We start from the raw sequence: 24,795 nt of genomic DNA, 5'->3' as shown, positions 1-24,795 counted from the left end.
TCAGTCTCTCTCTGTTTTTAGTTTTTATCGCAGTCAAGCTTGAGAAGCTCAGCTCACATAGATATGTGGTTGAAAATGGGAGCAATGTCAAAATAGCTTTGTTGGCCAGAATGGGAAACTCCTTGGCAACAGATAACCAAAAACTGTCCAAAGGAAGATCAGCAAACTTTAGCTTTAAAGTTAGATAACATTGTGATGCATTGTTTATCACCCTCTGTGGGGGCCTCTTTTAAAAAGAAAAAGGTCAAATATCTATATACACCATCAGGATAGACATAACCAGATGAGGCTGAGGCTTCATCTAGTGGTGGCAACATTTACCTCCAGTCCTGACCAGGATTAGAAATCGAGACCATGGGGAGGAGTAGCAGCTTCAACTACTCACCACAGCCACACAATGACAAGTGCGCGGCAGCCCAAGCGGGGACCTTCCTAGGTGTAGATGAGAGGCGGCCTACTATTGGTTCATCGCTAGTGGTCGGGATGAATCCTAGAAGGTGATTGGTCAGTGAGCGTTCCCTGTACCTCCACTCTTCCTGTCGCTGATAGCTGGCGGGATTGTGAGGGGAATGTTTATGTTCGGATGGAGGCGGCTGGCGGCGGGTCGGATAAATAGCCTCCACGGGCCATATCTGGCATGAGGGCCGTAGTTTGGGGACCCATGTTTAATTTCCCCACGGCACACCTGACCATGTCTCACGGCACACTAGTGTGCTGAGGCACACTGGTTGAAAAACACTGCTCTACAACACACTGCCTCTGTGCCTATGGAACCTTTGGGAAGACACGCTGCCTCTTATTCTATTCACTCCTCACTTGGCAATTCACTTTAAAGGCATTTCTAAATCACTTACTGTGCACGGGTCCCAGATTCACCTATGCTGAGTATAGCCTGGTTTGCTGCAGACATTGCTAATTGAGGACTGCACACTTTCCCAAAGATCCTTCACTTGGGGCACGAGGCACCCACTAAACATCTAGTCCTGTCTCATGAGCTGAATAGAAGGGTATCCTTTGGGATTCAAAGCTGGGTAAGACTCGGTCCTCAGCCTTAGCTGGTAATTCAACAGGCAAGGCAGGTCCAGGTACAACCACCACAGAGACAGCACGAGGTCAAACCCACAAGCGAGAAGGGACTCAAGGTTCCAAAAAGCGGGGATTTATTGGGCTTGTTATTCAGGCACTGATGTAGAAATTTACTGGTTCAAAGAGAGCTGTGCCCACCTAGAAAGAAAATAAGAATCCAGAGAACTTGGGGGAATGACCCAGGGCCACTGGAAGCCACTGGGCTGGCTTTAGTTTGAGCAAACGTAGCAGCAGCTGCTGCTGAGGCCTGTCCACTTGGGGATGCACTTTGCTGTTTTTCCTGGCTTTTTGGAGCCCCTGCAGTTCCCCTGGATGCTCCACATTCCACACATTAATTGGTTTGTTCCTTCTATGCTGTGCATAGCCGATGTCACGTGACATTTGCATTACTCTCAACCCTCTTTCAAAGAGTATCGGTTCCTCCAACGACTGACCGTAAGTGATTCTCAGTTCCTGCCTGTTTCACGGGGCCACTGGAAGGGCGGATGTGCCTATCAAAAAGGAAAACGTCTGCATCTTGGGCTGCAACCAAGCCACAACTTAATTTCCTCCTCTGGCTGTACTTCTTGAGAAGTAAATATGAACAATGGGGCTGGAGTGACTTTGTCTCAGATAAATAGCCCACACTCCAGAGCTGGACAAACAAGGTGGTTGGCTGGAATTTAGATGTTCTTTGGCTGGCATCTCCAAAACGTACAAGATCCTTCCCAGATGCTATTTAAAGCAGGCAGCAAGCTGTCCCTGCTTCTTTGCATTGTCTACACCAGCCGCTAAAACTTGGGAAGAGTGCAAATGCGGTACCAGGAACGTCGACACAAATTATGCTTTTTGAAGACAGGCTAGGTAGCAGTCAGTAGTAGGAGAAGCATTTGGCCTGTTTTTTCTCACTTAATTTTCACCCTCTGAAGTCGACATTAATTATCGCCATTTTTCAAATGAGAAAACTGAGGTTCAGTGAGGGTAAGCAAATTACCCAAAGACACACAGCTAGTAGGTGATGCAGCAGGGACTTGAACTCAAGACTAACTCCAAAAACCCTGGTCTTAGTTGCTAGAAGCTATGCCTATGGACTTTACGTCCATCCCCCTGCTGGCCACCCCATGCCCAGAGGGTCCTGGTTGAAGCTTGTCACCATGACAACAAGCATTTATTTGGGTCATGGTGATTCAAAGATTCTCAACAAATCAGAATTTGTTTCTGTTCTTCTTCCAGAAAGTTTGCAGCCATGCTCTACAGGTGGGCCTCTGGCTGGCCTGGACAGCACAGTAGCTTGGGTGCCAGGATTCTCCCTCAGCAGAACTGTCACAGCTCTGGTACAAGGACAAGCATGTTTCCGCTGAGCTGTGGAGCAGGCATGAAAGGGTATGCGGTGAGTTCCTGCCTCCCACTGGGGAAGGAAGTGCAGTGTGAAGGCCAAAACACAGACTACTGACCATGTGCCACTTCACAGCCAAAACCTAGGTTTCTATTTTGTTCTTGTTGCTTTTTCTTTCCCAGGCAAAGCAGAAATTCCACATTAAACATACCTCTCTGTCACAGCCCAGAATAATGACTTTGAAATGCAAATAGAACAAGGTAACACACAGAAATCTGTCCTGGATCTCAGTTAGTGACTCATTTTCACCCTCCAAGTCTATCCATTACAACTGGTGGGCTTTTCCATTTCAAGGGAGCTGGGGTTTCTTTTCAGCTCCCTCCATATCTCCAGGGGCCACGCCAGAGAGACGACGGGGCTGGTGTCTGTGCAGACCCTTCTGAGGCAGCTGCCCAAGAACGTCCAGATGTGTTGGACGGCTGACACCTGTTCTGCCCTTCTCGTTATTCTTGTCTGAATCAAATGGCTTTTTCATGGGGCAAGCAGCTTCTCACTGCGCCACTAGGGAGGTCTATGTGGGAAGAGGGGAGTAGCTTTTCCCTTCCAGGGTATCAGTTCAGCCTGGAACCTGTTTCCTGGGTTAAACTGTATTCTCTGGGTACAAGCTGAAGTTCCCTGTGGGCCACCTTTGGGAGGTCAAAGGTTTGATCTTCTCTCCAAGTTTCCTTGGTCTTGGAGACTAACTACTTGGGCTGTAGAGGACAATCTTGGTGACTTTTGACCTGAGGTTTCCATATTGGAAAGTTGCTGAGGTTTTAAGCCCCTAATACTCTCCCCTGTCTTGTTGGACCCTGGGCGCACATGCTCTCCTTTATAGTCATAGACTTACCCTGCTATTTCCTCCAACCTGCTTCTTGGGCTTCTTCCCTGTGGTTGCCCTCTTGCCTCTGAACTGGCCTTGAAAGTAGGGCTTTCCCAATAATGAGCTCAGCTTCCTGACACACTTCAAATGAGTGGAGCTCCCAAAGCAAACTGGCTTTCTCTATATCAATAGCCTCTCAAGGCTCTTGGGACAAGTTTCCTGGGACTTGGTCAAGATTGGAGGAAACCAAGAGGCCTGATTCTCTTTCCCTCCCAGTTAGTAACCACTGTCTGATCCTTTCTCTGAAAGGTCTTCATCTCTACATCCCAGAGAGCAGATCTGTCCCAGGTATTTGTCCTGAAGAACCTCCCCTTATATGTTAGCGCCCCCTAGAGGGGAATCATGAATGCAACCTCTGCACCTTCATGAGCGTGGCTAACCTGCCTATTCCAAGAATGTCAAGTTCGTTGAAACTAAAATCAATATTCTCATCATCTTCTGAATGCTAACCACTAAATCTGACATCTCACTCTCTTCCTTCTCCCCATCTGCAGAATCATCACCTTGGAATCCTTCCACATGTCATCAGTCAGTCACAACACATGGGAATTCCTCTCATTCATTCAACACACATTTGTGGCATCTCCTGAGCCTGCTTTGGTGAAATGTCCCCACTTTTCACCATATTTTTTCAGGACCTTCCCCTCACATTGAGCTTTTCTCACCTTTGGTACTACGGACATTTGGACTGGATAACTCCTTGTTGTCCTATTCATTCTAAGATGTTTAATAGCATCCCTGGTCTCTGCCCACTTGATGCCAGTAGCACCTTGCCCCATTAAGAATAACCAAAAACATTTTCAAACATTGCCAAATGTTTCCTGGTGAGCAAAATCACCCCAGTTGAGAACTATTGCTTGGGAGAGACACAAGCTCCTCATCTCGCTGGGCAAGACTCAGACTTTGTAAGGTGAACATCTTTATTTTTCAATAAGACCCTAGGAGTCATCTCAGGGACCTCTTCTGAGTATTCTCTGGAGCACCTGCCACCTGTAACCTACTCAGGCCTAAAGGCTGAGAAGTCATGTGTTAAGCCTGCAGCCACAAGGGTCTGCTAGGGAATAGCACTCACTCTCCTAGACCCTCTTCTTAGCACTCTAACATCCTAGATTTTCCAAGAAAACTAAAATTCAAAAACCTTAGCTGTCCCATCAAGGAACATGTGTCATTACATATTTGACCCAGAAAACATGATTTTTGTACCCATGACACTCCCAACCAACCAGGAGCTGCTGCATAGCATATGGTGCTAGTTAAGCTCTCTCGTCTGCACGGAGGGACCCGCAGTCCCTTTCCAGAGGGACACGATCAAAAGGCTCATTATGTCTTCTGTTAGGGTGAGCTGGTAAGCCAACGTCTGCTGCTTCTGTTTTTGCAGGAGAACAAGGAGAGGGGAGAGATGGCCGACCTGTGGACCCTCCCATGATGTGACAGGCCCCAGAGTGAGTGCATATGGCACTCATGGTGATGACGGACCTCATGACAGTGAGAATGATATGGAGGCAATGGTGGAAACCCTATCGGTGATGGTGACATTCAATAGTAGGGAGGGTAGTGGAGGAGGTGGTGGAGGCAGGGACAGTGGATACACATGGACACTGGTGGGAATTAAACATTCACTACCTACCTGTGGGCAGACTTCCTGAGTTCAGTGCAAAAGGGCGACAGCTGATGAACCATTTAGAGCAGCATATGAGCTTGCTGGCATTGTCTGATTCCCAGGCACTTCCTGGATTAAATCAGACTTGAAATGAGGAATCTTCAGCCAAAGTAGCCCCTCAGGAGAAAACATGAACCCTGATATACATTTTTGGTGAAAATGTTAAAGTTTCTTTTATGCCCCAGTTGAAAGAGAAAAGTGAGAATGTCAGAGTTATGGCAGCATGAGAGATACCCTTGAACTCTTCCCTTGAAATTTCAACAAACTGAACAGCTATAACTCAGTGAAGGAACTGCAGCTGGGCTTGCAGGTGCACCTGAAAGATCCACACACCCAATCGACTAAAGGTGGACGGATAAAACAACGGGGTGGGACGGGGTGGGGGCGGAAGATAAGACATACTTGCAATCTTGGGAGAGAAACTTGGAGAGCCTGAGTCTTCTTCTGTGAGGAGGAGTGGAGAGATTAGAGGAAACCTAGTGTGGTACTGAACCAAAGCGGTAGAGCATGGGGTCACCGCCAGTGGTCAGCCTGCACTGGGACAGAGACACAAACATAAAAAGCACAGCCCCCAGCCTCCCCGATCCCGCCTCCCTCCCTTCACAAATACAGAGAGTGGAAGTGACATACCACACAGCTGAAGAACAGAGGTGGTCTGTTTCTGGTCCCCTGCTCTGTAGGGACACAGGGAGGAGCACCTGGAAGGCCTGAGATCACCATTGCTAAAGCCATAAATCCCTCACAAGTCCCACATATCATCAGGACTGCAGCTCCGCCTCAACCTTTGGGACAGCTGTTTCTCAGCAGAGTTCATCCTGGGTTTTCACAGAGCTAAAACTTTTAATCCAGCGCCACCTACTGGAAAGAGATAGAAAAACCTTTCAGAAAAATTTTCTTTAATTTTTTTGTCTTTCTTTAATTATTTTGATTGTTGTTATTGTTTTATTTGGGATTTTTTAGTTTCTTTTTTTGTTTTATTTGGGATTTTTTAGTTTCTGGTTTTTGTTTTTCATAATCTTTCTTTTTAACTTTTAACTTATAATATAATTTTCTTTTTAAATTTATTTTTACTTTTATTTTGTTGCTTTAAACTTGATTCTTTAGCAATACCACTCTCAAATGTACTTAAGGCAGAAAAAAAGAAATACCATGATTTTCTTACCATAACTTTGAAATTACAATTCAACTGCAAAAAAGAAGTAAAGAAACCCTCAAAATGTAAAAATTAAACCACAGTCTTCTAAGAAATGATTGGGTCAAAGAAGAAATAAAAGTAGAGATTGAAAAGCATATGCATACAAACAAGAATGACAACACAATATATCAAAACTTCTGGGATGCAGCAGAAGCAATAATAAGAGGGAAGTTTACATCATTTACATCATCTTGATTCTTATATCAAGAATCAAGGGCCCTGGTCAGTTGGCCCAATGGTAGAGTGTCGGCCTGGCGTGCAGGAGTCATGGGTTCGAATCCCAGCCAGGACACATAGGAGAAGCGCCCATCTGCTTCTCCACCCCTCCCCCTCTCCTTTCTCTCTGTCTCTCTCTTCCCCTCCCACAGCCAAGGCTCCCTTGGAGCAAAAGTTGGCCTTGGCCCTGAGGATGGCTCCAAGGCTGCTGCCTCAGGTGCTAGAATGGCCCTGGTTGCAACAGAGCAACACCCCGGATGGGCAGAGCATCACCCCCTGGTGGGAATTCCGGGTGGATCCCGGTCAGTCACATGCGGGAGTCTATCTGACTGCCTCCCTGTTTCCAACTTCAGAAAAATACAGAAAAAAAAAAAAGAATCAAGAGAGATACAAGGTAAACAACCTAACATCACATCTGAAAAAACTAGAAAAAGTAGAATAAAGGCATCCCAAATTCAGCATAGGAAAAGAAATAGTAAAAATTAGAGCAGAACTAAATGAAATAGAGAACAAAAATACTGTAGAAAAAAATTAATACAAGAAAGATCTGGTTCTTTGAAAATATCAATAAAATTGATAAAGCCTTGGCTAGACTCACTAAGGAAAAAAGAAAAAAGATTCATATGAACAAAATCCAAAATGAAAGAGGAAAAATTATCACACACATCATAGATATACAAAGGATCATACTAGAATACTATGAAAGAGTATGTGCCACCAAATTCAACAATATAGAAGAAATGGATAAGTTCCTAGGACTAGACAATCTTTTTAGATTGATCACAAAGAAGTAGAAAATCTAAATAGACCTATAAGCAGGGAGAAAATACAAACAACTATAAAAAACCTTTCCAAAAATAAAAGTCCAGGACCAGATGGTTACACTAGTAAATTCTGCCAAACATTCCAAGAAGATTTGGTTCCTATTCTTCTCAAAGTCTTCCAAAATATAGAAGAAGAAGCAATACTCCCTAACACATTTTATGAGGTCAACATAACCCTGATACCAAAACCTGGCAAGGACAATACAAAAGAAGAAAACTACAGACCAATATCTCTAATGAATACAAATGCAAAAGTTCTAAACAAAATACAAGCAAATCGAATACAATAATACATTTTTAAAAATACATCACAATCAAGTGGGATTCATTCCAGGAACACAAGGGTGGTTCAACATATGCAAATTAATCAGTGTAATACACCACATTAACAAAACAAAGGGCAAATTTTATATAGTCATATCAATAGATGCAGAAAAAGCATTCAATAAGAGACAACATCCATTTATGTCTAAAACACTCAATAAAATGGGTATAGAAGGAAAGTATCTCAACATAATAAAGGCCATATATGACAAACCATCAGTCAATATCATACTAAATAGTGACCACGCCTGTGGTCAATTGCAAAAGTTGCCACAATTCTTTGCTGTTCCTCCCACTTAGAGGCGGAATCTATGTCGCAACCTGGTGGTTTGACTTGGATAACAGAACTCAGAAAACAAGACATTATACAAGTGCCAAGCCTGGGCCTCAAAGGTTTAAACCCCTCCACAGGTTATCATGGGACCCTGTCACCATCAATATACAATAAAGTCTAGCTTCACCTGGTAGAGGATGGTAGACCACATGGGATTGAGACAAGTTATCCCAGTGAACCACTGTAGACTCGCCAGTCTCTATGCAAGCCCAGAAGCTCATCACAGATGCGTGAGGCAGCCCAGCCAAGACCAGCCAAGCCTGGCTCTCCCCAGATGACTCCAGCCCAAACTGCTGACCTGTGGAATCACAAGATGCAATCCAGGTTACCTTTTGTGTGTGTGTGTGTTCTTATACTTCAGCACCTGCTGAAAATCCACACTGGGTAAAACAAATAGCAAATGGTTAGTGCTCAATAAAAGCGATCATGAATTCTTGAAAAGTCAAATTCATCTTTTGAGAGCTCAAACAGTGACTGGCATGCTAATTTTGTGCTTAACATTTACCAGACTTTATGCTGGAAATTTACGCACAAATGTCATACTTAATGCACATTCAGTCCTTACAACAACAGTAAACGTTGGTTCTACGTGAATAAAGCCTGCTTTTCTGGTTGCACTCATGAAAGGACTGTCTCAGCACAATGTCACATTCAAAAGAACCTCCATGGACTTATCAAAGTGACAGCTACAGTGTATATCGGTTCAGTGCAGTGGGGAGGGGTGGCTAAAATTGTTATAGCAGGAATGCACAGAGAAGGAGTTCATATTCAGCTCATCTTATTGAAATACAAAATCAAATCCCACTGCCGGTGAGAGGCGGCAAAATAGTGATGGAGTAGGCGGACGTACCAACTTCCACCTCCCAGAACCAAAGTGGATTACAACTTAATTTTAAGAACCATCATCTGGAAAAACTAACTTTGGACTAAGCTAAGAGGACTCTTTAACCAAGGAACACTGAAGAAGCCACACAGAGACTGGTAGGAAAAGCGGAAATGCAGAGAGGGCTGCCCAGCTCCTGGGAGCGAAAGTCAGCCTGGAAAGATTTGCGTGGCACAAAGCGAGTTTAGAGAAGAGGGGAGGATCCTGGGCCCCAGGAAAAAAGCCCCAGCCTGCAGCCCCAGAGCCTAGAAGAAGAGTATGTATCTGTGAAACAAGTCAAGATACTGTTTGTGAGAAAGAGACAGATTTCTCAGACCCAGGATTCTTCTTAAAAGGACTGTGCAGAAAACCTCACTCACAACCACCTACCAGGGGCTCCAGGAGATAGGAGAGAAGAGAGGACCGGAGCAGCAGGAAGAGAGTGTAATCTAGGAGGCACAGGCAGAAACACTTGAGAGACAGCCACCCTAATCCCTGGGCTGAAGTGAATATTTTCCCTGGAACCAGCAATACCAGCAAAGGGAAGCAGGTCACCAGCCAAACAAGCTCTTCCACGGTACTCAGAGCAGAGTTGCTTAGAAGGAGATAGCCTTAAGGAATACAGTATTGAGTGCTAGGGTCTGAGGTGCAATGCCCCCAACCACACTGCTGAGGGCTAGCTAGAGCGAAGGTGACAGTGGGACATGGAAGCACAGTCCTGTCGCAAGGTGGAAGCCAGGCTGGCCATGACTGAGGCCTGGCGTGAGCTCAGTCTCACCCAGCAGGGGCAGAAGGAGCACACAAAAGCAGTACAGCCAGCTGAGGGCCCGCCTACAATCCCACCCACACGGGAAAGGCAAACGCCTGGGATCTGCAAAGACCTGCAGCTGAGTGCGGGCACACAGCCCCACCCTTCCCGCCGAGCTGGGGCTTGTGATTCTACGTGCAAGCACAACTCCACCCGTGGAGGTGGGGCAAAAGCCCAGGAATAGGCGGAGACCCACAGCTGAGCAAAGGTGCTCACTCCTGCCCTCAGTGCATAGGCTTGTGACCCCTGGCATGGTGTGCAGTCCCACCCATGGGGGCAGGGTGAAAGCTGAGGCTTATAGATGGGGCACGTGAACACAACCCCTCCCGTGAAGAAGGGGCAGAAACCGTAGAAACAGCCGCAGCTGGCTGGCACCAGCAACGCCCATACCTGAATGCTGGAGGCAGCAGCAGAGGTGGTGGTGGGCCTGCAGACCGACCACACCTAGGGAACACAGAGACCACACCCATTGGACTACAGTGACCACACCTTTCCTATACACAGACAAAATGGAAAGGAAGAGAAATGCAACCCAATTGAATCAAGAGAAATCCCCAGAACATGACTTGAATGAGTCAGATATAACCAAATTACCAGATGCAGAGTTTAAAATAATGATTGTTAGAATGTTCAAAGATCTTAGAACAATAATAGATGATCATAATGAACAACTAAAGAGATAGCAAGTATAAAAAAGGACATTGAAATAATAAAAAAGAATCACTCAGAAATGACAAATACAATATCAGAAATGAAGACCACAATGGAAGGAATTAAAAGCACGATGGATGAAGCTGAGCATTGAATCAGTGAGTTAGAGGACAAGATAAACAAAAGCACAAAAGCAGAGCAGCAAAAAGAAAAGAAACTCAAAAAGTCTGAGGAAATTCTAAGAGGGCTCTGTGAAAACATAAAGAGAAATAACATCTGGATTGTAGGGGTTCCTGAAGAAGAACAGGAAGCACAAGGGATAGAGACTTTGTGCAATCAAATCATAGCTGAAACTTCCCTAAATTGATGCAGGAAAATGTCATTCAAATTCAAGAAGCACAGAGAATTCCATTAAAGAGGAACCCAAAGAAATCTACATCAAGACACATCATAATTAAAACACCAAAGCTAAGTGATAAAGAGAAAATATTAAAAGCTGCTAGAGAAAAAAGGCCATCACCTACAAAGAAGCCCCCATAATGATGAAATCTGACTTCTCAACAGACACTTGAGGCCAGAAGGGAATGGCAAGAAATATTCAAAGTAATGCAGAACAAGAGCCTACAACCCAGACTACTTTATCCAGCAAGGCTATCCTTTAAAATTAAAAGAGAAATGAAAAGCTTCCCAGGCCAAAAAAAAAAAAAAAAAACTCAAGGAATTCATTACAACCAAACCAATGCTACAAGAAATGTTAAGGGGCCTGTTGTAAACAGATCAAAGGAGAAATAGAATATAGCAAAAGAGAAATACAGCTTTAAAGAATAAAATGGCAATAAACAACTACAAATCAATAATAACCTTAAATGTAAATGGATTAAATGATCCAATCAAAAGACATAGGGTAGCTGCATGGATAAGAAAACAGAACCCATACATATGCTGTCTACAAGAAACATACCTTAAAACAAAACATGCACATAGACTGAAGGTAAAGGATGGAAAAAAATATTTTAAGGAAATGAAAAAAACCTGGGGTAGCAATACTTATATCAGACAAAATGGACTTTAAAACAAAGGCTATAGTAAGAGATAAAGAAGGCCACTACATAATGATAAAGGGAGCAATCCAACAGGAAGATATAACCATTATAAATATCTATGCACCTAACATAGGAGCACCTAAATATATACAGCAGACTTTGATGGATATAAAGGGCGAGATCAACAGCAATACTGTAATAATAGGGAATTTCAATACCCCACTAACATCACTAGATAGATCCTCAAGAAAGAAAATTAACAATGAAACAGCAGACTTAAAGGACACACTAGATCAACTGGATTTAATAAATATCTTCAGGACCTTTCACCCTAAAGCAGCAGAATATACATTCTTTTCAAGTGCTCATGCTACATTCTCTAAGATAGACCACATGTTAGGGTACAAAAGCAGTCTCAACAAATTTAAGAAGATTGGAATCATATCAAGCATTTTCTCTGATCACAATGGCATGAAACAAGAAATCAACCACAACAGAAAAACTAAAAAATACTCAAACACTTGGAAACTAAATAGCATGTTATTAAATAACAAATAGGTTAACAATGAGATCAAAGAAGAAATTTAAAAAATTTCTAGAAACAAATAATAATGAGCATACAACAACTCAAAATTTATGGGACACAGCAAAAGCAGTACTGAGAGGAAAGTTCATAGCATTACAGGCATACCTTAAGAAGCTAGAAAAAGTTCAAATAAACATCTTAACCCTGCATCTAAAAGAACTAGAAAGAGAACAGTAAATAAAGCCCAGAGGTGGTAGAAAGAAGGAAATAATAAAGATCAGAGCGGAAATAAATGATATAGAGGCTAAAGAAACAATTCAGAGGATCAATGAAACAAGGAGCTGGCTCTTTGAAAAGGTAGAGAAGATCAATGAACCTTTAACCATACTCACCAAGAAAAAAAGAGAGAGGACTCAAATAAATAGAATTAGAAATGAGAGAGGAGAAATAATAACTGACACAACAGAAATACAAAGTATTGTAAGAAAATACTATGAAGAACTGTATGCCAAAAAATCAGACAACCTAGATGAAATGGACAAATTCCTTGAAACATATAATATTTTAATAATCAATCTGGAAGAATCATAAAACCTAAACAGACCAATTACAACAAAGGAGATCGAAACAGTTATCAAAAAACTCCCAACAAACTAAAGCCCGGGGCCCAATGGCTTCACAAGTGAATTCTACCAAATATTCAAAGAAGAACTAATTCCTATCCTTCTCAAGCTATTTCAAGAAATTCAAGAGGAAGGAAGACTTCCAAGCTCCTTTTATGAGGCAAGCATAATTCTGATTCCAAAAGCTGACAATAACACAAAAAAAAGAAAATTATAGGCCAATATCCCTGATGAATCTAAATGCTAAAATCCTCAACAAAATATTAGCAAACCAGATCCAGCAATATATGAAAAAAATCATACACCATGATCAAGTGGGATTTATTCTGGGGAGGCAAGGCTGATACAATATTCGCAAATCAATCAATGTGATTTAGCACATAAACAAAAGGAAGGAGAAAAACCACATGATAATTTCAATAGATGCAAAGAAAGCATTTAATAAAATCCAGCACCCATTCATGATCAAAACTCTCAGCAAAGTGGGAATACAGTAAACATACCTCAACATAATAAAGGCCATCTATGACAAACCCACAGCCAACATCATACTCAATAGGCAAAAATTAAAAGCAATCCCCTTAAGATCAGGAACAAGGCAGGGGTGCCCCCTTTCACCATTCTTATTCAACATAGTTTTGGAAGTCCTAACCACAGCAATCAGACAAGAAGAAGAAATAAAAGGTATCCAAATTGGAAAAGAAGAAGTAAAACTATTATTATTTGTAGATGATATGATATTGTATATAGAAAAACCTAAAGTCTCAGTCAAAAAACTACTGGACCTGATAAATGAATTCAGCAAGGTGGCAGGATATAAAATTAATACTCAGAAATCAGAGGCATTTTTATACACCAACAATGAAATTAAGAAAACAATCCCCTTCACTATTGCAACCAAAAAAATAAAATACCTAGGAGTAAATTTAACCAAGGAGATTAAAGACTTTTACTTGGAAAATTATAAAACATTGATAAAAGAAATCAGGGAAGATACAAAAAAGTGGAAGCATATACCGTGATCATGGTTAGGAAGAATAAACATCATTAAAATATCTATATTACCCAAAGCAATTTATAAATTCAATGCAATACCAATTAAAATACCAATGACATACTTCAAAGATATAGAACACATATTTCAAAAATTTATATGGAACCAAAAAAGAACACAAATAGCCTCAGCAATCTTGAAAAGAAAAAATAAAGTGGGAGGTATTACACTTCCTGATATCAAATTATACTACAAGGCCATTGTACTCAAAACAGCCTGGTACTGGCATAAGAACAGGCATATAGATCAATGAAACAAAACAGAGAACCCAGAAATAAACCCACACCTTTATGGACCACTGATATTTGACAAAGGAGGTAGAGCATACTATGGAGTAAAGACAGCCTCTTCAACAAATGGTGTTGGGAAAATTGAACAACTACCTGCAAAAAAATGAAACTAGACCACCAACTTACACCACTCACAAAAATAAACTCAAAATGGATAAAAGACTTAAATGTAAGCTGTGAAACCATAAGCATCTTAGAAGAAAACATAGGCAGTAAGCGCTTTGACATCTCTCACAGCAATATATTTGCTGATTTATCTCCACTATCAAGTTAAATAAAAGACAGGATAAACAAATGGGACTATATCAAACTAAAAAGCTTTTGCACAGCTAAAGGCAATAAGAACAGAATAAAAGAGACAAACTACACAATGGGAGAACATATTTGAGAATACATCAGATAAGGGGTTAATAACCAAAATTTATAAAGAACTTGTAAAACTCAACACCAGGAAGATAAACAATCCAATCAAATAATGGGCAAAAGAAATGAATAGACACTTCTCCAAAGAGGACATACAGATGGCCAATAGGCATATGAAAAAATGTTCAACATCAATAATCATTATAGAAATGCAAATTAAAACTACTATGAGATATCACCTCACACCAGTCAGAATGGCACTCATCAACAAAACAACACAGAATAAGTGCTGGTGGGGATGTGAAGAAAAGAAAAAACCCCTGCACTGCTGGTGGGAATGCAGACTGGTGCAGCCACTGTGGAAAATAATATGGAGATTCCTCAAAAAATTAAAAATGGAACTGCCTTTTGACCCAGCTATCCCACTTTTAGGATATACCCCAAGAACACCATAGCACTGTTTCAAAATGAGGAATGTACCTCCATATTTATGGCAGCATTGTTCACAATAGCGAAGATCTGGAAACAGCCCAAGTGTCCGTCAGTGGACGAGTGGATTAAAAAGCAGTGGTACATATACACAATGGAATACAATGGGGCCATGAAAAAGAAGGAAATCTTACCTTTTGTGACAACATGGATGGACCTGGAAACTATTATTATGTTAAATTAAATAAACCAGGCAGAGAAAGAAAAATATCATATGACCTCACTCATTTGAGGAATCCAAGGAACAATGTGAACTGAAAAACGGAATTGAGACAGAGGAGGGATCAAAAGGACCAGAGGAAAAGAGAACAGAGGGAAAGGGGATGATAGGAAGGGATAAACCTGAAGGGAAGGGGGGAGGGTGCTATCGAGAGGGGGGCAAGGGAGATGTTGAGGGGTATATGGCGGAGGGAGGATGCATTCGGGGCAACACTAGAATCTATGTAAACACAATAAATTAAAATCAATAAAAGAAAAAGAAATACAATATCACAGTAAGACAATAAGCCTGAAAGGTAGACTTTGGACAGGGAGAAGGATGTTCTAAATCACTTCAGCTTCTAGTCACCATATTGAAAGTTAGGCAGGCAGGCAGGCAGCAATATTTATTGAGCCCCTTCTCTGTACTATTCCAGAAAAATTGTATTATCCTCAAGAAACTTAGAGGAACGAGACAGACCACAACTAAACTGAACAAAATGAAGATAGTGTTAGGGATTGACAATGCTTTGAAGAAGATAAAATTGGATAGTGTGTGCGTGTGTGTGTGTGTGTGTTGCATGGGTGGGCAGAGGGCTGTTTTGGGTAAGGAAGTTGGAAAAGGCTAATTGAGATGGTGACATTTCAACTGAGACCTGAGTGATTAGATAACAACCAAGCAGAGGGCCAGAGAGTGGTGTTCCAAGCAGAAGTAACACCAAGTTCAAAGGCCTTGAGACTGTACGGAGTTTAGAAAATTGGAGAGAAAGACAAAGGATCATTGCTACTGGAGTATTGTGGATGATCAGAAAGGAAAAATAGGAAAAACTAAATAATTTAAAGTTTATTTTTATTGTGCCAGAAGGCATTGTTGCTTTAATGACTGAAGTGATAAAATCTAATTTATACCTTAGAAAGACCAATCTGACGACTGGGTCAAGAGAAAAGTTCTATGGCAGGGTTTCTCAACCTTGGCACTATTAACATGTTGAGCCAGGCGATTCTTGGTTCTGGGATTTCCTGTGTCTTGTAGGATTTTTAGTATGCCAAAGCATACTCCTCCCTGTAGTGACAACCAATAACGTTTTCAAACATTGCCAAATGTCCACTGGGGGGACAAAATCACCCCCAGATGAGAACCGCTGCTCCAAGGGGACAGTAATAGAAGGAAGATTCCCAGTTAGGAGGCTGTAGCTGTGGTCCAAGTGAGATGCCGATAGTAACAGTGGACACGGAGAGAAGTGTTTGGGGTCTGAGATCTACTTTGAAGATAGAGCCAATGGGATTTGCTGAGGGATTGGATCTGGGGTATGAGAAAAAGAAGAGTCAAAAGGACTCTTAAATTTTTGGCCTGGACAACTGAGTTGATGGCAGTACTCTTCACCAAGATAGATGGGGGGGGGGGGGGGGGAGCAGCAGAGCCAGATGGTCCTGGTGTTGACTATGTTAAGATTGAGAGTTTTTTTTAGACATCCAAGTGTTAAGATGGAGAAGATAATTGGATATGCAAATCTGGAATTTTGAGTAGAGATCCCAGCAGGAGATGAGTACACAGTTGAGGGGGAGTCACACATCAATTGAGGAAATGCAGAATATAACATTTTTTCTGTCATATACACAGGCCATGAGAACAGCTGAGGCAGATACTATGTCGATGAAGGAAAAGCTAGAAGTCTACCCCTTCCCGTCTGAGGGATTAGGAGTAAAAGGGGAAAAACATGCAGAAGAGGTAGGAAGTAAGATGGGAAGCTCCAATATATCAGACAATGGAGGGGAAAGCCAGAAGGAAGAATCTTTTACCCTGTTTCCCAATTGGGACTCTGGGTTTGTTTAACTTCAGGATCTACTCTTGGACCAATATGGCAGCAACTGCAGCAAAGGCAACTTCATCGATGAGTCACAGGCATGATGCTGCTTCATGTAAGAAGCACCCTTCCATGCCTATGGCTGTTGAGCTGTCACCAAGGCAGCAGGCAAAGCCAGGGCACAAGGATTTGCCCTCCAAGGCTTTCCCAGGCAGCACTGACCCCGCCGGGGAGCTGGGGGTGGGGCGTGGGAAGTATACACAGCTAATACTTTGAGCACTTGCTCTCTTTAGTTAAACCCTGTCGAACATGGACCTTATGCTTTGATTTACGACTTTATAGTCTCTCTTTTTTTTTTTTTTTTTTTTGAGAAACCTTCTCTGTACATAAAATGGGACCAATTTCAAAATCCATGCCAGCATTTTAACCTTGCAATGGGGCCGAAACCCAGGCACCTGGTCCTTGCCTTGGCTCTGGTGCTTGCTTAGAACCTGGGCAGTGGTCTTACCTCTCTGGGTCTTCCAGCAAAGAAGGAATTAAACCTCACAGTTTCTATCGGTCTTCTGCCATCGCCAACCTGAGCTTTGAAAAATGAACCTGGGCCAGAGCAGGCTGCCCACCGCCCCCCTTAACTCTAGACAGCAGAGGTTACAACTCAACCTGCCACCCCACTCCTGGTCCTTAATTCTTCGACCTTCGGGGAAATTTGGGTCTCATTACCTTCCTGGATGTCATTTTTAGCCCTGCAGAGCCGGCCTTGGGGCTAGAAGGACGTACACACATTTCCCCGGCCGTCAGGAAAGCCCATCAGAAAGGACGCTGTTTTCCTTCTCCAAGTCCCTCAATGCTTCCTTGAAGCCAAAGGGAATGACATCACAACAAAACAAAGTTGCCAAGACATACTCTCCAAAAATGTCCTCACATGGTTACATTTTCTGCAAATTACAGCGTTCGGAGTATAAATCAGAGTAATTGTTTAAATCAGAGTGACTGTTGAAACAGATTTCCAGTGATCAAATCAAAAACGCAATCATTCTTGCGGTTCCTCTGGTGCTCGGAGCCCCACATATTTCTGAAACTGTCGGTTGTCAGTTACCCGGAGTGTTTACATTAACATGCTGCCCTAACAGAGAAAATATATATTTTAAGAAGAAAATGTGAATCCAGGGTTACAAGAATGTTTCTGAAACAGCTAAGTCATCTTGTTTCAAGTAAAACCAGATGTTTGCATCAAGAGAAAGCCAATCATTTCTTTTAATTATGCTCAATGGTCAGGCCACCAAGAAGACCCACATGTGTACACATGAGCCGGTGGAAATCAAAGGCTTTGTGACAGAGAAAGCAATCAGCAAGTCCCAGACCACCAAATGGCGTCCCCAGCACCAGCTCTGGGCACTTTCTGAGTTTCTTCTCCAAGTGAGTCAGGGTCCCCAAGCAGGGCCAGGCCCCGGAGCGCATTCTGCAGTCCTGACTGAAGTTGCACACAAAAGGCACCTCGACAGTCAAGCTGTCCTCTGAAGCGTGCTCCCTGGACACCATGTATCACCAAGACTGAAGAAGGTGTGGTGGGGGATCACAGGTCAGCTTGCTTCCCCAGGTGGCCAAGTGACTGGAGTTCATAGAAAACATACCTGTTCCTGGTCCTCCGCTCACAGCCATTGGGAGGTGTGATGGCCCGGGTGGAAGGTTCTCAGAGGGCCAGGCGGTACTGTGCCTGATTGGGGGCAGAGGGGAAGGCTTTGGAACTATCGGCTTCCCGCGAAAGTTGAGCTTCAGTCTGAGAGAGGGCCCACTCTCCTGAGCAGACATCCCTGCCTGCTGGGGGTCTTCAGAGTGGATTCATAAAGACTTGATCTAGAAAGATCTTGGAGCTATGTACCCCACAACTGAAGAGAGTGGGCACTCTCTTAAACCCTCCTTGGACACAATTGCAATACCTGAGCCTTCCCCCAGGTAGATGGTAGGTTCCAATACTTGTTCCAAATAATACTCCAGAATATAAGTTACTCTGAACATGGATTCTGTGAGTACTACAAACGAACGGTCCCTTCAGACCTGCTCCCCAAACTTCACTGTTTAAGTACCAGCCTCACAGTGTTTACTATTTTAGTTTTCTTTAAATTCACATGCCCCCTTTTCTATTTTTCTTTTTTTCTTTCTCTCTTAGTTTTTACTTAAATGGCCTCTTTAGTCTTTTCCCAAAATATTCACGAACTCGTAGGTATCTTTTTCATATGTGTTAAAATTAACATATGCCATAGAATGAAATATTTATCCAAGACTTGGTTAAACTCTTCTCACATGCTACCAACAGCACTTGTCCATAGCTTTGGGGAATGTGACTCTAATTTTTTTTCTTTGTTTTTTTGTGTAGAAATCAAATGTTTCTTCCAATCCTTTAATCCTATTCCTTCAGTTGATGTGACAGTGCCAGGCAGACCTGTACCGCTCCTCCTCCCTGGTCCCATGGGCACTGGGACCAAAATCCAGCACGTCGATTGTGAGTGTGGGAATTAAACCCCTGCTCTGTTTGACCTGTTACAAGCAACCATCATTCCCCATCAAGAGACTAAGGAGGGATGTATCCTCCAAGTCTCATTTTAAGAGGCTGCAGACAAGAACATAAACAGGCACTTAACGTTTTCTCAAAGTCTTCACTTGTGCCCCCAAACTTCCATGGGTATTTCCGTGTTCTCTTCAAAATGGTTCCAGCATGGGAAGGTTGAAAGGAAAGCTAATCCTGTATTATTATTAAACTAAGAACTCTGCTTTGAACTCAGCCCAGAAGTCAGACCCGTGTCTATGGAGCAGGCATTTGCTAATCGCTTCTTGGCTGTGGTTGACTGGTAATGTCCTCAAAACCAAACCATCCTAGGCATTCCTGAAGCCAGAAGGAAAGTGAATTATTTAAAAGTAAAACATTCTTGTTTCGGGGCCCGGACCCCCATAAGACAACAGTTTAATAATCTAAGTGATTTTTTAAAGTTCTTTGACGCTGTTTTGCCAAATGTTTACTTGGGTCTTTCAACCCCATGGGTTAAACCCCCTGACTCACCTCCCCAGGCACCCTGTCCTGTCCTGTGACAGCGGGGTTCGGGCAGCACTGGGATTGCACAGCTCCGAAGCTTCGTCTGAAGTCATTGCTGATGTTCCAGCCATTCATTTCTCTGTGCAAGCTTTTACTAAACAATTATTAAGCACCTATTGCATTAGATCAGGGGTCCCAAACTACGGCCCGCGGGCCACATGCGGCCCCCTGAGGCCATTTATCCGGCCCCCACCGCACTTCCGGAAGGGGCACCTCTTTCATTGGTGGTCAGTGAGAGGAGCATAGTTCCCATTGAAATACTGGTCAGTTTGTTGATTTAAATTTACTTGTTTTTTATTTTAAATGTTATATTTGTTCCCGTTTTGGTTTCTTACTTTAAAATAAGATATGTGCAGTGTGCATAGGGATTTGTTCATAGTTTTTTTTATAGTCCGGCCCTCCAATGGTCTGAGGGACAGTGAACTGGCCCCTGTGTAAAAAGTTTGGGGACCCCTGCATTAGATGATCCCCAGTATTTGCTTTGGGGTTTTGAAGATGCATTGCTCCTGCAGACAACTGACCTTTTTCAACCCACAGACAATGCTGGGAACATTCAGTTTTCTTTTTATTTACTGGAAATAAATCTTAGAATACAGCAGGCTATTTTAAGTAAGAAAAAAATATATTTTTTAAATCACTTTTCTCATAAGAGATTGAGTTAAAGACCGAAGGAAATTCGGTCATCATCAGCACCTTCAGCAAACACTGTTCAGACCCAGAAGATGCATCCAGGTGCCTAGTTTACAGCTAAGTGCCCCAAGCAGGTGGACCTCATCATACCTTTGGTTACAACGTGGGTCCCCTGAGAGGAAGCCTCAGCTGTCGGTCCCGATCAGCATTTCTGATGTTTGGCAGTGATGCCTCCAGGGAGGAGGCCACTGTGGGCACAAGTCAAGAACAAACATCACCATCTGGGGACTCAGGAGCTTCGCAGCTGCCACCCCAGAGGTATTGGCCTTCACCTTGGCAGTGCCAGGCAGTAGCTCCACAATGAACTCTCCCACAGTAGAAAGCCACCATGGCCTGAAGCCTCCTATGGCCGAATTTCATACACTTTGGAAAGGTTACTCAATATTCACTGACAGATGAACCTTTGAGTGGCAGGTCTATGCTGTACAGTGTCACACGCATTTGTTGCTCCAGGCAGGGTATTTGAAATGGGAGTCTTTTTAGAGACCTCACAATACACACACGGGGTGTTAGACAACTGCACTTAGCAGTGCGCCTCATCTCGCCCCTTCTCTCAAGGAAACCTAGTATCTGGACAGCCACCAGAGGGCAGCAGTGCACACAGACACAATGGAACCTCCCCATTTGAGAGAGGAGAAAACTGAGGTCGCAAGAGCAATGAGCAATGCGCCCTGACTCCCAGTGAGCGCTCCACACATCCGCGCTCAGAACCTGAACCCTCGCCTCCCAACTCCCAGACAATGCCCCTCCACTTGCCTCCAAGAACTTGGGGACAATATCTTCACGGCAGCTTAGGCATCTTTATTTACAGCTCCTGAGTTGCCTGGTCAGAGTGGCAGCATCACTTTCCCCTGGCATAGGTCCCCCTGCAATTCCTGGGATTCTTTAACTTTGTTTACCTTGACTCCAGGTGAGAAAGGCATTGTGCATTGCAGCCCACATTTAATAGACCATATATTATGCACAAAAGTGAAACATTTTACAAAGTAATACCCTTATTCCTGACAAATACTTCGATATTTTTCCATTGTATTTGATTCTATGTCTTTTCTTTTAACTAACGTTGGATGGGTGTCCGTCCACTGCATGGATTTCACAACACTCTAATTGGCTGCAAGCTTCGTTTGAAGGGTGGCCTGACAACGGCCCTCCAAGGAATAGAAGAGGGTCTAGGGGTCTAGTCTAATGTATTGCTGTCCCTGGGCTTTCTGGGTCCCACCAGAGCTCAGGAGGGGCTGAGGATGCTGACCTCCTCCCGTCTAAGTGGGGGATGATGGCCTATTCAGCATTCGGCTTCACCTGAATTCAAAGTCTGCGCTGTTCCTTCACTCATTCTGTCTGCAAACATTAAGTCACCCTGAGAGTCCACCTCTACTTTTAGCCTGCCCCATTGGGACGTGGTTTCTGCCTTCAGATAGCCCTGTGATCAGCCTTCCCCTGCAGTCTGTGAGTCCTAGAACCCTGGAGAATGCCCATTCGGAAACTCTTTGTGAAGAAGACAAAGGTAGGAATGAAAGAGAACCATTTGAGGCCAGAGGGCAGAAGATGGTCCCAGCCCAGGGGCCTTACCAGGTGAAAGCCACAGGGGTGGTTTTTGACCAGAGGCCAGAAACCTCAGCCAGGGCCCAGAGGCAGAGCCCAGGATGCTCCCTCCTGGGGCCACCCTGTAGCCCACAGACAAGCAGCAGCCAGCAGCCCCTCCCCCTGGGGCACAGCTAATAGATCTGCCCTGACAGTCCCTCCTGACACGGCCAAGTGCTTCACTTGCTCTGTTTCATCCCTTGGCTCCCGGCATATTATTGCATGGAGATCTTTAAAGGAGGAGACATTTATCATTGATCAACCCCCAAGGAGTCCTGAAGTTCGGCTTGAACCCAAGGGCTGTTCTCCAATCCAGCTCCCTGATATCTGGGGGGTGGAGGAGGCTCCTGGAGAAGCCCCATAACGGGATGTAGAGCTTCCAGCTCCAGTCCTGGTGTTCCCCTCTGATGGAGAAAATGCATCACAATAAAGTCTTTCAAACCCAGGGCCAGGGCTCAGCCCTGAGGATGGTGGCTCAATCCCTGACTCCCATCACATTACAGTTCAGCAACCGTGACCCCAGAGAGAAAAATGACTTTGAAGGAATTGAATCGGTTCATTGTAAGTGATATTTATGGGGTGTCTATGTGGAGCAAAGCAGTGAACAGCCTTTAGGGAAGAAAGAGGATGAGATAGACCCAGTCCCCGCCTTCAGGGTTTCCAGGGTCCAGTGGAGGATTAAGCCAGCATTGGCTGGGGTAGTGCCCTCGGGAGACCCTCCCACCCCGCCCCCTCCCAGCATTGGCTGGGGTAGTGCCCTCAGGAGACCCTCCCGCCCCGCCCCCTCCCGGCATTGGCTGGGGTAGTGCCCTCAGGAGACCCTCCCACCCCGCCCCCTCCCAGCATTGGCTGGGGTACTGCCCTCGGGAGACCCTCCCGCCCCGCCCCCTCCCGGCATTGGCTGAAGTAGGGTCCTCAGGAGACCCTCCCGCCCCGCCCCCTCCTGGCATTGGCTGGGGTACTGCCCTCGGGAGACCCTCCCGCCCCGCCCCCTCCCGGCATTGGCTGAAGTAGGGTCCTCAGGAGACCCTCCCGCCCCGCCCCCTCCCAGCATTGGCTGGGGTACTGCCCTCGGGAGACCCTCCCGCCCCGCCCCCTCCCGGCATTGGCTGGGGTACTGCCCTCAGGAGACCCTCCCGCCCCGCCCCCTCCCAGCATTGGCTGGGGTAGTGCTCTCAGGAGACCCTCCCGCCCCGCCCCCTCCCGGCATTGGCTGGGGTAGTGCCCTCGGGAGACCCTCCCGCCCCGCCCCCTCCCGGCATTGGCTGGGGTACTGCCCTCGGGAGACCCTCCCGCCCCGCCCCCTCCCGGCATTGGCTGGGGTAGTGCCCTCGGGAGACCCTCCCACCCCGCCCCCTCCCAGCATTGGCTGGGGTACTGCCCTCGGGAGACCCTCCCACCCCGCCCCCTCCCGGCATTGGCTGGGGTAGTGCCCTCGGGAGACCCTCCCACCCCGCCCCCTCCCAGCATTGGCTGGGGTACTGCCCTCGGGAGACCCTCCCACCCCGCCCCCTCCCGGCATTGGCTGGGGTAGTGCCCTCAGGAGACCCTCCCACCCTGCCCCCTCCCAGCTCCCTCCTGAACTCTTTCACTTACCACGTAAGGTTGCATTCGTTGGCTCACCTTTCCTTGGCTCAGACAGAGTGTCCTGTGAGCATGTCAGAGGGAGGCTACCCTGCTGGCTTTGAAATTGGAGGAAGGGGTCATGAGCCAAGGAACGCAGGTGGCCTCAGGGAGGTGGAAAAATCAACAGAACACATTCTGCCCTAGGCGCTCCGCACAGAACACCACCCTGCGACACTTGCATTCGGGCCTAATGTCAAACTTCTACCGGTGCCCTGGCCGGTTGGCTCAGCGGTAGAGCGTCGGCCTAGCGTGCGGAGGACCCGGGTTCGATTCCCGGCCAGGGCACACAGGAGAAGCGCCCATTTGCTTCTCCACCCCTCCGCCGCGCTTTCCTCTCTGTCTCTCTCTTCCCCTCCCGCAGCCGAGGCTCCATTGGAGCAAAGATGGCCCGGGCGCTGGGGATGGCTCTGTGGCCTCTGCCCCAGGCGCTAGAGTGGCTCTGGTCGCAATATGGCGACGCCCAGGATGGGCAGAGCATCGCCCCCTGGTGGGCAGAGCGTCGCCCCCTGGTGGGCGTGCCGGGTGGATCCCGGTCGGGCGCATGCGGGAGTCTGTCTGACTGTCTCTCCCTGTTTCCAGCTTCAGAAAAATGAAAAAAAAAAAAAAAAAAAAAAAAAAAAAAACTTCTACCGGTGATAAGGTAATCAAGTGTGTTGTTTTTTACCACCAAGCTGTGGTGATTTGTTACAGCGGCAACAGGAAGCTGATACTGATTTTGATCATTGGTGCTGGAGCTTGTGCCCTGTTCACATTTCTTCTGTGATTCAGAGCAAGAGGAGACAGCACCGGGTGTTGTCTCCACGCATGTAAGTAGCCTCAGGGAACTAGAGAAGCCCCTGTGTCATCGGTCACCAGGCCAGGCCAGCTCTGCCCAGACACCCACCATGCTGGCCACATTACTGCTCAGGGATCAAGGCTGGCACTGGGGGCCCTGATGCCCAGAAGTCTGCCTCCCTAGAGCACCTCATAGCCACCGCTTGGGAGTGCTGTCCACCTCCTTAGGGTGCTATGTCAAAGGGCGTGTGGGGCACCCACTGCTATTCCCGGGCCTGACAGCTTCCTCCTGCCTCCCGTAGTCTCTAGAATACTCCTCTGCCCTGGGGGGGGGGGGGGTAATGGGGAGCCCCACTTTTTTTAAGTTTCCCCCAGGATATCTCTGCCTCACTGTCATTCTCTGTCTTTGTCTCTATCTTTCCCTTTCCCTCTGTCCCCATCTCCCTCT

The sequence above is a fragment of the Saccopteryx leptura genome, chromosome 5 (assembly GCF_036850995.1).
Source record: "Saccopteryx leptura isolate mSacLep1 chromosome 5, mSacLep1_pri_phased_curated, whole genome shotgun sequence".
Classification (NCBI taxonomy): domain Eukaryota; kingdom Metazoa; phylum Chordata; class Mammalia; order Chiroptera; family Emballonuridae; genus Saccopteryx; species Saccopteryx leptura.
Note: the sequence above shows the minus strand (reverse complement) of the source record.